The sequence below is a fragment of the Rattus norvegicus genome, chromosome 7, assembly GCF_036323735.1.
Source record: "Rattus norvegicus strain BN/NHsdMcwi chromosome 7, GRCr8, whole genome shotgun sequence".
Taxonomy (NCBI): domain Eukaryota; kingdom Metazoa; phylum Chordata; class Mammalia; order Rodentia; family Muridae; genus Rattus; species Rattus norvegicus.
The window spans coordinates 128,405,345-128,419,394 of record NC_086025.1 but is presented as its reverse complement, the minus strand read 5'-3'; the positions used below and the strand labels follow the sequence as shown (position 1 = coordinate 128,419,394).

The 14,050-nt window shown below is 40.3% G+C and overlaps 1 protein-coding gene and 1 long non-coding RNA gene across 3 annotated transcripts in view; one reads left to right on the top strand and one right to left on the bottom strand.

Annotated features, from left to right (window-relative positions):
• Nell2 (neural EGFL like 2) overlaps window positions 1-14,050 on the top strand; it is a 319,795-nt gene that overhangs the window by 122,733 nt on the left and 183,012 nt on the right. The window lies entirely within an intron of this gene.
• On the bottom strand, window positions 5,338-8,881 carry LOC120093716 (uncharacterized). The gene is made up of 3 exons (XR_005487354.2): window positions 8,572-8,881; window positions 7,361-7,444; window positions 5,338-5,426 (listed from the first exon to the last, which is right to left on the bottom strand). It is a non-coding gene; the product is annotated as an uncharacterized LOC120093716 (long non-coding RNA).

The following is a 14,050-nucleotide window of genomic DNA, read 5'->3' as shown; positions in this document are numbered from 1 at the left end:
CAGTAGCAAGGGTGGATGAACTGCTGGCAAGACTGAAGCCAAGCAAACAGCTTCCTTGGTGCCACCCGCATGTAGGCTGCATCTTTCCACTTCCGATGACTTGGTCAAAAAAGACCCCTCACAGACATGGTGCCCAGCAGCCTGGCCTTCAGTTGATCCCAGATCTTATCAAGCTGGCTAGCAAGATAGCGTGGCAGACCTTAAAAGGCAGGTTTCCATATAGATCATTTGAAAAGATGCTAACCGGGCCAGAGACATTATTCCAGAACACAGACTTGTGCCTGGTTGTTCCATCTCGGCATACTCCTTCCTTCCCCACCCCTGGATCTACAAGATCTTATTAAATTTGTAAAGTTTGTAAAAGGAAATAGCAATCTCGCTGTCTTTATAAATAGGTAGGTGATCAAAGCTGAGAAAAATGTTTTTGTAGCTGTGAAAACCAAAAGAGCACTTTAACTTTTGGTTAACTTTTAATTTCAGATTTCATAAAATTAAGAGAGATTTGCTTAAAAGGGGGGTAGTGGTGCTTCTTACAGTACATGTGGTTCTGCAGTCATTGGCTCAGACGCAAGCAGACAGTATGAAAAGAGCCTTTGGCCTTCTACACAAGTAGATATTTAATCTTATTATCAGTTCTGCTTTTGGGTTTTGTGGATGTGACTCTTAAAAATGAAGTTGCAATGAAATATGTCCACAATTTGCAAAGATGAAGAGCTGGTTTTAGTGACTACTTTAAGGAAGGAGGTGAAATAGGCTTCCTGCTTCCAATAAAGTATAGATAAAGTGTATTTATGCCGGAGGCTCAGGGGCATCCGACACCTGAGCCTCTCCCTGGAGGCCACTAAGATTGAAATCTAAAATATGAAGAATAAAATATAATTGAGTGGAAGAAATCTAAATTGGTCTACAGATGCCTTTAACAGAGAAATGATTTGTCCAAACCCCCAAACAATGTCTCTTAATGTTTGCCATGTCTTCTGTCTCTCTGTCTCTCATTGCCTCTGTAATTATATTTTAGCTTCTATTACCCCAACCCTATCCCTTTATGACCCCAATTTTCTGACTGGCCCTGTCTGACCCACCCAGAAGCCTGCTTAAGCATTCAATGAATTCTTTATGAAATTCAGTTGTAATTTAATCTTCTCTCCGAGGCTCATTTGGGAGCTTTGTTCTGCTGTCTGGCTTTCTGACTGGAAGGCTGTTGGCAAAGACTGACCCTCATTTTTCACCTCCGTCAGTAGAATCTCAGGGAGAACCCAAACCGTCTTCCAAATATTGGCTCCCATTGTGATGTCTGTGCTTACCCTGTAATACTGGGTTTCTTTTAGAAATACATAGTTCCAATTAGTGATCTGACATCTGTGTTTCTAATCTGTTCTCTGAATCTTTGCACTTAAAATGCTTTCATGCTGCCTCTCTAGCCTCCTCCCCCAGATCATGTGGTATGCTCGAGTCTGGCCATATAGACCCAGTTGAAGAATCCTCCCTCCAGTCAACTCTGCTGTCTTCAGTTATCATGTTACCCAAGAGGGAGAGATCTGAGAATGAGTGTACATTTTTTTTTAAATTGAGGAGCAGTAGTCATCCTAATCCTGTTACTTTTCTAGTAGGGAAAGTTTCTGATGACTCTGTCATTTGTTAGTAGTTCAGCCTACTACTACTACTATTACTACTACTGTCTTTTATTAGTGGTTAAGCCTGGTAACCCATTCTGTTTCATAGAATCACCTGATTCTTCTTTCTGCTCCATTCGTCCTACATTAAAACTATACATTTACATGAAAGCACTCATGCTCATGATATCTGTGACATATCTCATTTCCTATTTGTGAACCTCCAGTCTTAATGTGTCAGGACTTGCTAAAATAACTCCTATCCTGTGCAAGTCTTACAACCTCTCATACTAACATGTAATTTAAAAAAACATTAGCCTTCCTACCTATCAGTTCTACTAGATAATTGTGGGCTTCCCTGAATATCCCCTGCTGTGGAGGCTGTAAATAAATATAAATTTCTTCTGACTTGATCTTTAGCAGTACCCATGTGTTAACCATCTTTTAGTCTTGTGACTGATAAAAGGGAAAGCTTGTCCGTGGGGTGTCTTCTTTCTATAAAGAAGGACACAGCCTCTCGTGTGGAGTGGGCTTTCTTTGTTCTGCCCACTGCAGAGTGCTTAGGTAGGTTCTGTAATCTTCCACTCAGTTCTCCTTCCAGCTGCTGGCTTTCATGGTTGACATAACCTCTCTTCATCTTTGTAGTGATAGACGTTTTGCTTGAAGATCTCCCCATTGGATTACACATCACATGTGCACAGGTTTTACAGTGAGGCATAGCCGTGCTTCTTATTCAACCGCTCCTTCTCCCTCTGGGCCTTGGCCCTTCCGCATGACTCTCTGGGGGATGTCCGCATCACCTCTCGGCTTCAGTGCTAACGAACTCACCTTCCACTTCCTGCTCTGACAGAGGAGACTTTGGCTCATTATCTGCTTTACCTAAGCACAGTATTGTCACCTTGGCAGTGCTGCCCCAGAGCACCTAAGTTCTCCCTTACTCTCCCTTCCGAGGAGGGGATACAGTAGTTTCGTTCAGAAGAGACAGAGGCTTCACTGGCATATCAATAATACCTCCTCAGCTCTGTGCCTGATTTCTGGTCCGTTACCTATGACCAGGCTGAGAGAGGCCAGAGGTAATAAAAATGGCAAACATATTTTAAAATAGAATCAGGAAAAAAAATGTCAGGATGGTGACAATAAACATGCTCTCTCCTGTGTGTGAGCATAGCTTCTGGAGCGGAGAGGTGATGTGGGGAGATGGAGACAAGGCTGATGAACGTGGAGTGTGTCTAATGAATAACTCTTGAAGGTGCTGACAATGCATTATTTATCTTCCCACCTGCACAGCAGTTCCCACAATGCAGAATTCCCCAGGGAAATTTCTTCTGCAGCTTGCCTTCAGCCAAACCTGTTGAGAGACTGAATTGAAGGGACAGGCAGCTCCAAGAGGGTCATTACCTGTCAGTCTTTGATTCAAATCCTTGTCTGTGGTCAGGAAGTGATGAGGCAATCCTTCTAGACTCATCTTTTTGTTGAAGGGACTGATTTAATCACACCAGGGCAATGTGGATGAGCAATATTAACTTAATTCTAGGATCTCTGTCTCCAGGGACCATTCTGCCTTTTATAGTCTCTGAATTATTGAAGACTGTGTGCACATTGTCCATAAAATGGTTTCTGTGAAAGTGGAGCAATCTTAATCTTACCATTTTGGCCTCCTCCTCTCTCTTTGCTTGCCTTTAATATTCCCTCTTTGGCATTTGCCTTTTTAAGTGTGAATACCTAGTTTGTAAAGCTGACCTTATTTTTGACTGTGTTCTTCTGGCAAATGGGTAGATATTTTTAGAACTTTTATACTGTCCACTTTTAAAGAATTTGGATTGTGGGACCCAAAGTTGCCTGGCTGTTTCCATCCCATTCAACAGGCAAATTATAGTTTAATTATGGTCCCAAGGAAGCTAAGCATTGCGCTGCATATGGCCCTTTATGAAGTCCCCTTTTAAACACAACATACACCTAGAAGTGACTGAAAATAAAATAGAAATAAAAAGCAAAAATCTCTAACACTGAGTTACTTATGTTTTATCCTTCACATGAATAATATTTAGTATTTCAAAGAAGTAATGATAAAGTTCTTAAATGTAGTTTTAAGCAGTAAACACTATTGTGAACTATAGCCACATCTCTTGCATAGCTTACTTGTGTTATACTTGCCAGTTTTGAGACTGACAACATTCCCTCACTTCTCGCGGGATGCCCTGGAAACCAGCAATCTCCACTCGGTTTCTGGGTTAGACTTTTATATGCCCCATGTGTGGCTTTGAGTGGGAATGGCCTCCATAGGCTCACAGGTTGAATACTTGGTTCCTAGTTGATGTGGAACAGTGTGGGAAGTGTCTTAATTAGGGTTTCCATTGTAGTGAAGAGACACCATGACCAAGACAACTCTTATAAAGGATAACATTTACTTGGAGCATGCGTGCCGGTTCAGAGGTTCAGTCCATTATTATCAAGGCAGGAAACACGGCAGCATCTAGGCAGTCATGGTGCTGGAGGAGCGAGGAGTTTTATATCTTGATCAGAAGGCAGCCAGAAGAAGACTGTCTTCCACGTGGCTGGAAGGAGGGACTCAAAGCCCACCCACACAGTGACACACTTTCTCCAACAAGACCACACCTACTCCAACAAGACCATACTCCCCAATAGTGCCACTCCCTGGGCCAAGCATATTCAAATCACCACAGGAAGTATTCACAGGTGTGGCCATATTGGAGTAGTTATTTCCCAAGGAATGGGCTGTGACATCTCAAAAACCAAGTGCTATACCCACTGTACTCTGCTTTCTGTTTGTGATTTGAGATGTGGGATCTCAACTGTTCCTGCTACCATGACTTTGCTCTGCCGTCATAGGGTCTAATCATCTAGGACTCTATACCCAATTAAAGGCTCTCTTTTATAAGTTTCCTGGTCATGGTGCTTCATCACAGCAAGAAAAGTAGCCTTCAACATGAGCGTGGCATTGCACAGTATTTCTTCTTCTACGTCTAGCTTAGTCTGTGCTGAGTAATGCTCTCTAGACTCATCCATTGTGTGTCAAATGCAGTTTTCATCATTTTGAAGACCGACTAACTTTCCGCTGTACTCCTATGTGTTTCTGCGCTTCAGTGTATGATAATAGTTTCTCTATCCATTCATCTGTGGGTGGATTGATCATTTCCATACATCAATCCATACAGCTGCTAAGAACAGTGCTGTAGTAAATATGGAAGCGTAAATCTCTCCTTTAGATAAAATGATGATGTCTCCTATGGTATATGGTGATCCAGCCACTGATCTCATGTCCTGATTCTTGAGATACTGATTGTACCTCCTGTGGTTTATGGTGCTAGCATTACTGGGTTACAGATACTCATAACTGCTTGTATTCTTTTGAGCAAATCTTTATGTTCCAGATGCTTGTATAGATGTTTGAGATAGTAACACTGATATAGTATGTCTTCTCAATAAATTTCCAGTTAGTGAGAGACACCAGATTACCATACAAGATCCTGGGCACTGCATTCTAGATACACAGAAAGTGGTGGTGATGTATAGAGCGAAGGAAGATCTCCTTTGCTTGTGATAATCAGGGTGAGCTTCTGAAAGAGTCATATCAGGATAAATTGGAAGTTTATTTTTTTCACTATAAAATCTTACCTGACTATTACTAAGAGCTCCCATCACTCAGGTGTTGAGATAATAGCTGTTTTATCATTTATCTTATTAAAATGAAGTTAGTCACACATTTGCTTTAGCCAGATTTCCAACATTTTTCTTTTCATTTAATGGGACACAATGAAGTTAATTCTAAGTGAAATTTGTAGCATCATATGCCTACATCAAAAAAGAGAGAAAGGTATCAAATTAATAACTTAATGATGTATCTGAAGGCGTTGGAAAATGAAAACTTACAACAAGAGACAACAAGAGATATAAAAATCAGACCTGGGATTAATGAAATAGAATTGGAAAAAATACAAAGAATCAATAAAACAGAGTTGGTTCTTTGAAAGGGTTAATTAGATTCACAGATATTTAGCTAGATTAACCTAAAGAGAAAAAAATAAAAATTAATAAAATTAGAGATGAAAGATATGACATTACAATAAACACTGAAGAAATTCAAAGAATCATAAAAATGTACATGTATAATACATAATATACTATGCTGATAGATCTAAAATAAATAGATTAATTTATAGAATTAATTTAAATAGACAACTATCTTCTAGTGAGATACAATTAGTAATTAAAAATGTAACTAAAAGGTATTCAGGGTCAGGTGGACTCAGCCTAGATTTCTATCAGGTTTTCAAGGAAGTGATACCTTGAACATTCTTCAAAACAGAAGAGACATTTCTTAATTATATTCATGAGTCCAGTATTTTTTCACAACAAACCCAGAAAATATCTTGGAGAAGGAGAAGGAGAAAGAGGAAGAGAAGGAAAGAAGGAGGAGTAGGAGGAGGAGGAGGAGGAGGAGGAGGAGGAGGAAGAGGAGGAGAAAGAGAAGGAGAAGGAGAAGGAGAAAGAGGAAGGGAAGGAAAAAGAGGGAGGAGGAGAAGAAAGAGAAGGAAGAGGAAGGGAAGGAAAAAAGAGGGAGGAGAAGGAGAAAGAAAAGGAGGAGAAAGAGGAAGAGAAGGAAAAAAGAAGGAGGAGCAGAGGAGAAAGAAAAGGAGAAGGAGGAGGAGGAGAAAGAGAAGGAGGAGAAGGAGGAGGAGTAGGAGGAGGAGGAAGAGGAGGAGGAGGAGAGTAAGAGTTGTGATAGGCTGACTTTTTTAAGAGTATGAACACAAAATACTCATTAAAATATTTAACCAAATTCAAGAACACATTAAAAAGAATATCTATTATGATCAATTCTGCTCTACCTCAGAAATGCTGGGATGATTTAACATACATAAAACAATAAACATAATCCACTATGTAAACAGATTAGAGGATAAAAATCTGACCATTGCCTTTGATAGAGAGTAAAGCCTTTACAAAATCCAACATCCTGATAAAAACCTTGGAGAGTCTAGGGAAACAAGGGTCATATTTCAACATAATAAAAGCAATATACAGCAAGCCCCCCAGTAACATCTTGCTATAAAGAGAAGAACTCATGCACTTTCTCTAAAACCAGGGACAAGACAGAGATGTCTATTCTCTCCCTTCGTTTTCATCACAGTGCTTGAAGTCTTAGCTAGAACAAGGAGACAATTAAAAGATATAAAGGGGATACAAATAAGAAAGAAAGAAGTAAAAAAAATGTATGCAAATTATATTCTATTTCTAAAAGACCTTAAAGATTCTACCAGAAAATTGTTAGAGCTGATTAAAAGATTCAGCAAAATAGCAGGATACAAAATTAACATAGAAAACTCAGATGCTTTCTTATACACAAACAAAAAACATATTCAGAATGAAATTAGAGAAGCAATTCCATCCACAATAGTGTCAAATATATATGTTGAAATAAATCTAACTTTTTAAAAATTTACAGTGAAATCTTTAAGACTCTGAAGATAGAAACTGAAGGTATTAGAAGATGTAAAGACATCCCATGTTCATGGATTAGTATAATTAATATTTGATTAATATCGTGAAAATGGCTATTTTCCAAAAGCAATATAGAGACTTAAAGTCCTATCAAATTCCACTATAGAATCAACAAAGAAATGGAAAAAATGAGATAAATTTGAGCACCTGCACATATGAGGCCAACAATGCACATTTGAGAAAAACAGCATCTCTAACAAATGGGGGCCAAAATGGATACTTACATATAGGAGAATGAAATGACACCTCTGTCTCTCACTCTCACAAGGTTCAACTCAAAATGGATCAATGACCCCAGTGTCTTGACTCTAATAAAGGGAAATGTAAGCAATATGCCTGAATTGTTAGGTGCCAGGAAAGACTGGACGGGGCACTAATAGTGCAGTTTTTAAGACAACTAGTTGATAAAAGAACCACATGAAACTGAAAAGATCCTTTAGTGCAACAGATGCCATTGTGTGAGTCAAGAGGCAGACTACAAGACGGTAAAACATCTTTACCAGCTAACTATCTGCCGGAGGGTCAGTATTGGTCATTTAAAAAGCTCCAAAAATATGCATAATGAAATACAAACCCAATTTGAAAATTGACATAAGACTAAACAGATAATTCTTGAATGATGAAATATAAGCTATTGAAAGTATTTTTTTAAAATAATTGACATCCTTGGCTATCAGGGAAGTATAAATTAAAACTACTTTGAGAATTCATCTTACCCCAGTCAGAATGTTAAAGGTCAACCACTCATAATGCACGTGTGTGTGTGTGTGTGTGCACATGTGACCCTACCGTACTTACTACTCTTGGACATATACACAAGGAACTCTATATCCTACTGTAGGAATTCTTGTTCATCTGTGCTCATTGCTCCTCTGCTCCCAAACCCAGAGAATGTAAAAAAAGCCTAGAGGTCCATTAACTGATTAATGGATAATGGAAATGTGGTCCATCTATATGTTTTTCAGCCATTAAGGATAAAATTATGAAATTTGGAGGTAATTCGCTGATGCTGGAAATAATCAGCTTGAGTTGGGTAATCCAGAGGTAAAATTTTCCCTGTCAGTTGTGGGGGTTACTGTAGAATATTTAAATACTTGTCTTTCATTATAAATACTCACTGAGTACAGGAAATTACCAGGTAGCCTTGGGGGATGTGGGAGTTTCAGGGGAAGGAAAAAGACCACAGCCTTATAAAGGGCAGATGGTAGTCCTGGAACAAGTAGTGATCCATGGGTAGGGAATGAGAGGACAGGCTAGAGGAAGAAGTGTGAAGAGATATCTAACCCTGAAAATGTGTAAAAAACTAAAACTTCGGAAGCTTCCTAAAATACAACCATATACATCTATAAAAAGATCTTAAATGCAGTTACCCAACAACAAGACAACAGTGCCCTTACTATATATCACAGACTGGCAAAGACAACAGTGCCCTTACTATGTATCACAGACTGGCAAAGAAGAATCCTGGGTCCAGAAATGGTTGTGTCTGTTGGAGCTGTTGAACGATGGAGTCCATAGCGCCCTTGAATGCCACATGATATTGTAATTGCTCTTGGGTACTCCCCAGAACTTGAGGGTATGGCTATGGCCTATTGTTCAACAGTGATTAAAGTACGAAGTCCTCACAGGTGCCCATCGGCAACTGGGTAGATAAAGAAAATGTCTATATACACAGTGGGCGATCTGATTGCTACAATATACAATGGAATACTGTCATTTTGACAAAATGGGGAGATCTGGAAGATAGAATGTTAGGTATGTTGCTAGACAAAGGCAGATTCCACATGCTTTGTCTCCTGTGTGGAAGTTAAAGAGCTTATTTCAGAGCAGAGGAGGGTATCATAGTAATTACTGGAAGAAAATAGGGACGTGCAGGGAATTTGGGGAACAATTCTCAAAACACAGCAAGAGAAGAGTTGTCCCACTGCACACAGTGGTGATTACCAATCACAGCAGCCTATTGTACATTGTATGAATAATGAAATAACTTTGCTCATTATGCTGATTGGTTCAGCACACCAGATCCATATATTGAAATATCCTGACAGGTACTATTCTGTAAAGAAGAATAATAAGAAATCAAAAATAGGCAAAAAAGTATTCTGTACTAAAATATTGTAGACATATTTGTGTTTACAATTAAAATGCTGGTGACACATTCATAGTTGTCTTGCATTTTTTAGTTTAATGATCTTTAAGCAATAGACAAAACTTCCTGTCAGATAATGTAGGGTCTAACAGTCCCACTGAGTATCTATGTGGATATCACTATTCTAATCTTAATGTTTTTTCTCTCCTAAATCATGTTTCCTCTGGATAATAAAGAATAGGTTTTCAGCCTAGCTGTCCTTCAACATCCTGAAAATAAAACCCCAAGCCCCACCCTCAGAGGTTGTTTTTAATTGGTCTAGCATGTTTCTGGGAAATACTTTTAAATGTTCTTCATATTTAAATATGCCTCAGTAGTGGGCTAAGGAATGCTTCCCGGTGTGAGTAGCATTTCCAACTGGATGTTTATTAGGGAGCACACAGCACATTATTACGATTCTGTGTCTTTGTATTAGGACTGCTCCTTCCCAGATGTACTCTACACTAAGAGTTTCCTCTGCCCGCGCTCCTCTCAATGGTGCCTCCTATGTGAAGCTCTTGAAGGACTATGTACAGGCTCTGGGTTGTAAGTTGGTGCTCCTGGACATGTGTACCATTGTTCCCTAAACCTTGCTGATACCCCTTGACATTAGGGAAGGGGACTTCTTACTTGGCAGGAGGTTTTCTATAACTTTTCCTCATTTGAGATTTGACCATGCTGTCCATATCTTATGAACTGATAAGCTTCTCCGGTGTCTTCTTTCGTTGGCTTTCTTCTTTTCTTTAAACTCGGACTGCACAAGTTTGCTTTTTAAATTTTTGCGCCCAGTTATTCTTTCTTCTGTCCAGGGTCCTCCTGCAGAGCCCAGTTAATGTTGTCCTCATCCAAGTAGTGTGGCTATGTCCACCATAGCATCAGTCACCTACCAGGACCCTGTAGTGGAGGAAACTGACTTCCTCTGCTTCCTGGTAGCTGTCAGCTGACTGTAACCACTGCTCTTGTGAGTCCATGAATGTAACCGCCTGTTACATCCAGAGCCACTTCGACAGTAGTCCTTCTAGCCCCGCCGCCCCCATTCTTACAATCTTCTGCCTTCTCACCCCACATGAACCCTGAGCCCTGGCTGGAGAAAATGTGTCATAAGTGGGCAAGAACTTCACAGTAATCTACTCTCTGGGTTTTGATCACTTGTGCTTGTATTATTTTTTTACCTCCGACTACTGCAATGAGAGGCATCCCTGATGAGGAGTAATGCTAGATTAACCTGTAGGTATGAGGATAAGTATTTAGAAGGCAGCTGGATACTGTATTAGCACAGCAAAATGATAGCACTGAGTTCTTGCCTCAGGTCTAAGACTTCCATATCCGCAGGTCCTTCAGAATGAGTTCCCTTCCGTTGAGTGCACCTGACATCTCGTTCCGCAGCGCTCAGTTACCCCTCAATATATTCATGTTGTACCATTATGCATCTCTCAGAGAACTGCACCTTAAAAATGTCCTCCCTCTACAGCTGTTTTGCCAACACTGGCCCTGTTCATGTTTTGCGTGCCTGGGATCTTCCCACATTATTTCCTGAAGTACCAATGTGTGTGACTTATAGCCACATGGATCATGCTTTCCAGTGCACATGGTATCTGTGTCCAGTTGCCTCATTGTACTATCAGAACAGCACAAAGCTAAAAGGTGTCGCCATTGTGGGAAAAACATTTCCCAAGATTAACTCAAAGAGCAGATGTTTTGCATTTTGACCAAATCTACTAGATATTCAATACCAAGCGAGCATACACAGAAGTGTTGTCAGATGGTTTCCAATTCTGGCTTTGAAATATTTGACAATGTGCAAATTTCCCCTCTTTATCGTATGTGTTCTACTTTCCTTGTCAATGAATGTGTCACCTCTTGGTTATTTCTGTTCCGTTACGCTAACGGGTCTAGGTATTGACACAATACTGTATTAGCTTCAATTCCTTATCACCATTCATTAGAACTTATTTGTTTTTAATCACCTGAGTCCTTAACAGATTCTTTAAGTTATTTTTTCTTAAAATAATCTCCTTTATAGAATGCAGACTGGAATAGGGGATTGAAGGATGGCACAATGCTTCGTAGCACAGGTTGCTTGGTTTCCTGCAGCCAATAGCAACACAATAGTGTCTGTAACTCCAGTTCCAGGGGATCCAACACCCTCCTCTGGCCTCAGTGGGCACCAGGCACTCAATTAGCACACAGATGCACACAGGCAAAACACCCACACACAGTAACAAAACAAATCAGAATATAATGCTTGTTGCATAAAAATAGTTCTAGTTTATATTTTAACTTGTAACCTAAGGAATTTTGACATTAATAACTTAATTAATGTCATGCATGCCTATGTATTCAGTGTATGCATGCTTACAAGGGAGACGGCATAGTGGTGTTGGTCCAAGGACAACCTGGAGAGTCAGTTCTTTCTGTTCACACGTAGTTTCTGGAGATTGACCTCAAGGCATTAGCCTTAGTGGTCTCCATCTTTCCCACCTCAACCCACTAGCCATCCCATTGGTTGCCATTTAACTGGGCAAAATTAAGTTAAAATCAACCCTGCTGTCCCCAGTCCCTCTTGCCCGTAGCTCACTATAACCTTTGATCTTGTTCTTTAAATACTCAGTTTTTCCAGTGTATAGATTTCATAACCCAAAGGCTGATCTGGGTACAGTCTAAAGACTTCACAACCCAAAGGCTGATCTGGGCACGGTCTTTTGAAATTTTCCTCTTGTTCTATTCTGGAAGTTATTTTTGTTCTTTTCTACTTCCTGGATCCTCACTGGTGCTAGATTTATGGTATTTCAGTATCTGTTCTCTTTTTTGGGAGAATAGACTACTGACCTAGATTGAGGCCCCCTCAGATCCGTATCCTTTAAGCTTGTGGAAGCCTGGTAGGTGCTCAGGTGGGAAAAGGGAGTTGGGCATCGCCTCTCAGGATCTGTGTCCCTAAATCTGATGTTAGTTTTGCAAACAAGTAAATTCCCAAACAATTAATGAGATTTAGTTACAGGAAGCAATCATGTATAATTGATGAATTTGTGAATTATTTAAGCACCCTGGAACTTTGTTCTTCTTAAATAGGACTGGCTCATAAAAATTGGGGGAGATGGGAGGAAACATTTTCTCATGGAGTTGTCCAATTATAGACATGATTTGAGTCTCTTATAACTGATGCCAAAAGCTTGCTACCGTAACAGAGATAAAGGAATACGCCCTTCTCTGTTACAGATGCTTGGCTTCTTTTGGGGGGAATGGTCTATGAGAAGCAGCCTGTAGAACCTTCCTAATTAAGACTCAAACTCCAAAAAGTGAGACTGAAGGAGAAAATTTGTTTTACTTATTTTCGTCAACCTGGAAGCTGAAAGAGCATTTACCTACAAAAAAAAAGGTTTAAAGGAAAAGTGAAAAGATAAGAAAGAACCAACCTTAAGGTTTAGTCATGCAGGGTTGTACTGGGTCTCAGGAAACTGAACTCGAAATGAGACTCGGTCCCCCTTCTCAGGTAGAAATGCATTTTAAAAAACAAGCAACCGAACAGACAGAAGGGCTGTGTGCTCAGCACTACAGGCAAGATTTAAGCATTGTAAAAGGGCCCAGAGAGATTAGCTCCTGTCAGCTATTGGATAAGCCTTTTACTCTGACCATGCTAGGAACTGACAGCACATAAGTTCAGATTACAAAACATTTGGGGCTGTGCAGAGCGCGCACAGCTGACCTGACTTTTCCAATGACGAAGCATCTGTGGGTATGTCTGTTGAATGCTCCTGCCCCCTGCATGGGTTTATTGTACATTCTTTTATCAAAAAAATAACAAAGCACAGATATGCATAATAGTAGTTACTGAGAAAATTTCCCCTCCAGTCAACTGCCTCTGGACATCACCAACAAATGGCTCTCACCATGTCACCACGTAATAGCTGCCAGAGCTCCTGGTGTGTCTGAGGAGGCTCCTGAAAGAAACCCAGAATTCAAACCTTCTTATGAAATGCTACCTCTGATAGACCATGCATTCCACCCAAAGATTATCTACTCTTGGTACACTCCAAAGGGATTTTAAAGAAGCAGTATACACCACAGCATCTCCCCACTGAGTCACCTCTACCAGCCTTTGTGTCTTTAACTTTTCTTTCTTGGTGTCTCTGTTTTTCTTTTCAAATTACCAGTATTTTTCAGTTTTTGAGATGAAAATATAAGTGCATCATTTCTTCCTCCCTTCTCCTCCAATGGAACCCTCCCCCATACTCCTCCCTGCGCTCTTTTCAATCCATGGCCTCTCCTTTTATGAATTCTTGTTGCATAATGTATGTGCACGTATAACATATTCCTAAGTATAACCTGCTCAGTCTGTATAATGACACTCCTGTGTGTATTTTCAGGGCTGACCATTAGGGATCGGATAAGCAATTTATCCAGTGTGGTGGGGAAATCTATCTCTCCAGGTCTCAGCATGCCTGAGTGGCCTGTGGTTCTCTGGATAGGGTCGAGGCCTTGTGAGCTTTTCCCCATTAACCTTGGTGGGTCCATCACTCTTGTTCTTGTCCAGCTCATGTTTGGGGGGTGGGGGAGGTCACGTTGGTGAGACTTATGGGTTCAGCTTCTGATCACAGTAAGACACAGATCTCACAGTCAACTCAGATCCTCTGACTCTTATCATCTCTCCTCCCCTTCTTCTGCAATGGTCTCTGGGCCTTCAGTGTAGGAGTGTTTTGTAGATGGCTCCACGACTTCGCATTTTGAGCGGTTGTGTTTTCTGTCATGGTCTTATTCTATTGCAAAGAGATGAGGCCTGAGGACTACT